This window comes from Euprymna scolopes, chromosome 19 (assembly GCF_053919585.1).
Source record: "Euprymna scolopes isolate OS-2025 chromosome 19, ASM5391958v1, whole genome shotgun sequence".
NCBI classification, from domain to species: domain Eukaryota; kingdom Metazoa; phylum Mollusca; class Cephalopoda; order Sepiida; family Sepiolidae; genus Euprymna; species Euprymna scolopes.
Genome location: NC_136500.1, coordinates 18,529,176 through 18,533,521, shown reverse-complemented (window position 1 = coordinate 18,533,521; position 4,346 = coordinate 18,529,176). Strand labels below are relative to the sequence as shown.

The window sequence follows — 4,346 nt, the reverse complement described above, 5'->3', positions numbered from 1 at the left end:
AACCCGTACACCCTTAGTAGAATACTTAAACGTAACAAAGCACATCTAGTCACTAAGAGAACACAGCACATTAACCTTGCCAACCTCTCAGACCACCGACTCTCGGAAACTGAAACGTCACTATTAAGCAAAGGACTTTCATTCTGCCCATCAAATAGCCTTAATCCAGTTGATCTATGCTACGACATGGAAGACTACATCAGAAGAATAAAGCTAAAGGAATACTTCCATAATAACAACCATCTGGCAAACACCAACTTCGTCTCATTCAAACAGGAAAGGACTTTAAAAAACACACATTGGACCCCCCCAGTGGACGCAACCTAAACATAGACGCACACAACATCGCAGTCAAAAAACATCTAGACAAGTTCATCACAGAAAACCTTCACAAAAACACCAATTATAATGTAACAAAGGATGAACAACGAACAATACAATCATTACGAAACAATCACCTCATAATCATAAAACCAGCAGACAAGGGTGGAGCAATCACCATCATGAACACTAACGATTACATAACAGAAATAGACACGTAACTAGCAAACAAGGAATTGTACAAATTACTCCCCACTGACCCCACTCTCACATTCAAATCTGAACTTAGCAACCTAATTAGCAATCTAGACCATAGCACTAGAACCACGATCGAGAAATTAGTGCCAGACTATCCAAACCCAGCTGTCTTCTACATTATCCCCAAACTCCATAAACTCCCCAAAATAGTTAGCGACACACTCACGCACCTCTCACTCGGTAACACAGTAAACACTGAGGTACCGATTAACGAAACCTCAGAAACATACCTAAGGCCCTCAGAATAGTACCACCTGGCCGACCCATCGTTTCGGGTATTGGAACCCTCACAGAATACATCTCGGGGTGTATAGACAACATTCTCAACCCACTGTTGTCAAACATCCCCAGTTACCTTAAGGACACCACACACTATCTACAAATTTTAAATAGGATAGGGACCATACCAAACAATGCAATTCTTGTGACTGGATGTGTCCTCACTCTATTCCAACATCCCACACGAGGAAGGAATATCTGCGTGCAAGAACTTCTTACACACTTAAAATCTACAAGACACATACATCAACGACATATGCAACATTATACAATTTATCTTAACACACAACAACTTCACATTCAACAACCAACACTACCTGCAAATTAAAGGCACAGCCATGGGAACCAAAATGGCTCCCAGTTATGCCAACATATATATGCACATATTTGAACAGAAATACATTCACACTTACCACTTAGAACCACTACACTACTATAGGTACATAGATGACATCTTTCTCATTTGGCCGCACGGTGAAGAGGCATTGATGGACTTCTATCAACATATAAACAGCTGTCACAACTGCATAAAATTCAAGACAGAACACTCCACCACACACATCCCATTTTTAGACGTTTTAGTAAACATCACAAACAATCACATCACTCTACACCAAACCCACCAATGGCCACGGTTACCTTAATTTTAATAGTTGCCACCTTATCAACATAAAAAAATCTATTATATACAGCCAGTGCCTACGTGTCAAACGAATCTGCTCAGACCCGATTGAGTACGAAAAACAAGTAGGAATTCTGGTCAACTACTTCCTTCAAAGAGATTACCCCCTTAGAATAATTAAATAATTAATTAGGAAAACAGAACATAGAAACAGGATAAATTTACTCACATATAAACGTAACACATCATCCCCAAAAATACCAATGGTATTTGATTACAACAATAACACAGAAAAACTCCACAAACCACTTAAACAAATATTCAGACAACTGCAGCATGACCCAACCCTCAACACAATATACAACACGCTTCCACTCAGTGCAAGAAGACAGCCCCCAAATCTAAGGTCACTTCTAACATCCACAAAAATACACAACACTTCGACACCACTAGGAAACAAATTATACAACAAACCCAGGTACAAAGTTTGCAAACACATTAATACTAGCGACACATTTACACTCCCAGGCACAAACACTCAATTTAAACTCCCTCCGCTCACTTGCGATAGTCCCAATGTAGTTTACATAATATATTGCACTAGGTGCACAAAGGGTAATTACGTGGGGGAAAAAGGCCGAAAGTTCCGCTTACGTTTCAACAACCACAAACAAACAATTAGGGACAAATCTACACAGCACACAATAGCAATGCACTACACCCTTCCAGACCACAGCATAGACAACATGCAATGCGTACTTACAGCCTCCAACTTTCGGACGCAGAGAAAAAGAAGGCAACATGAAAAGAAACTCATTCTGAAACTTAACATCCACATCTTCGGTCTCAATAAAGATTTGGGACCGCTAAATGAGTACTCTTTTCATAAAAAATAGAAACTACCGAAGACATTCCCCCACAGGGCACGGGGCAGAGTGAGTATGCACGGTGGAAGAACGGCCAAGCATCCCCTACTAGAAGTTAGTTTTTGTTTACGTAAGGTCTTCTACTTCATTTTATTTTATTTTTTCAGATTCCACACATTTAAACTTCCAGCATATATTTAAGTTCATTTTTTAAGCACGCACAATTGCGCACACAAATGCACAGATGTAGACACGGGTGCGCCCTCCATTCCCCCTTACAAACCCTATATACTATAGTATCCCTCTATCAAGATATACAGGGTTAGGTTTTCTTCTTCTTCTTCTTCTTCTTCTTCTTCTTCTTCTTCTTCTTCATCATCATCATCATCATCATCATCATCATCATCATCATCATCATCATCATCATCATCATCATCACGCTTATCGCTCCGTCCGTTATCATGCTGTGCATCCCTAAGAAAGGAAAGTGGAATATTCCAAATAAACCTTGTCACCCAGACTCAGACCTTGTCATCAAATTAAAAAAAAAAAAAATTGGTGTCGCTGTTGAGGCAAAGCTAATAAAATGATTTGTCTTTCTTAGCCTTTTGGCTAAGATCAAAGTGTAGTATCTGTTCTTCAGGTGCTACATATCAATTTCTTCTCTTTCAGTGGAAGAGACATCCCTTACGACTAAGACAATTTTTTCTCCACGTAAAAAAAAGACCCTGGTGTCTAAATCTGTCCCGTGGGGAGGCATTGTAAATAGGTACTATGTTTAATGTAACAAAGTTTTAATATTAAAAAAGTAACTGGAAAAAGTTATATCTGGTTTAATTACAAAATGCCCAGGAAGTGTTACTCCTGATTAATTATAAAATGCCCTGGAAAATGTCCGTTCTGATTATTATTCTTTGTTTACTTGCCTCCACACAAGGGCGGAATTGGACATGAGATCGGTTAAAAATTTAGGGGCAAACCAGCTCCCTAAAATGGACTCTCTGGTCAGTAACAAAAATACAAATTGTATAAGTAATGAAGGATTTCTCATCCATTAAACAAGACCAATAAAGAGGGGGTTTAAGTCACTGGAATGCTGAAACTGACACTACACTCAGACATTCATGTTGAAGCAATGGTTACCTAATCTCTAACCGTATTAATGTTTTTATGTATTACTTTCGAAAAGCTGCAGAAACAGTTTATGATTTAAACATTACTTTATTTCAAGTATATTTTAAGCAGTGGATTACTGGATATGAAGTCAGTCACGGAAATTACTCAAACCGTTTATGATTTAAACATTACTTTATTTCATGTATATTTTTAACAGTGGGTTGGGGATATAAAGTCAGTCCCGAAAATGGCTGACACAGTTTACAATTTAGACATTTCATTGTTTCATGTATATTTTTAGCAGTGGGTTTGGGATATAAAGTCAGTCCTGGAAATGGCTGAAACAGTTTACGATTAAAACATTACTTTATTTAATGTATATTTTCTACAGTGGGGTGACGGACATGAAGTCAGTCCAGGGATTGAATGAGATGTGCAAATATATACTATCAGAAAGCGTCGCCCAGTATTGAATGAGGTAGGTGGAAAACATATAGTAGCAAAATACCCAGCGTCGCCCGGGATCGAATGAGATAGGTGAACGATATATATTAGCAGAATATGCGGCGTCACACAGGATTGAATAAGATAGGTGAAACATGTATACTATGAGATTACCCAGAATTTATTGATTTGTTTTTAATGAAATAATCAGCCCAGGCAATATATCAAAGTTATTATGTAAGTAAGGGGGGGCGACATAGTGGGTTAAAGTTATTAAAATTATTGTCGAAATTAGTAACATATCCAAGAATTATGAAAAATGATGAAATGTGAATTACTTGATTGGTGTGTTTGTAATGATATAATAAGCCCAGACAATATATCAAATATGTTATATAAGTAGGAGGGAGAAGCATAATGTGGGTTTTTAATTATAAAAA

General features: G+C 37.9%; 1 pseudogene; it reads left to right on the top strand.

Moving 5' to 3' along the window:
- Positions 1-2,937: 2,937 nt before the first annotated feature.
- On the top strand, positions 2,938-3,053 carry LOC145240485 (U2 spliceosomal RNA; annotated as a pseudogene).
- The last annotated feature ends 1,293 nt before the right edge of the window (positions 3,054-4,346 follow it).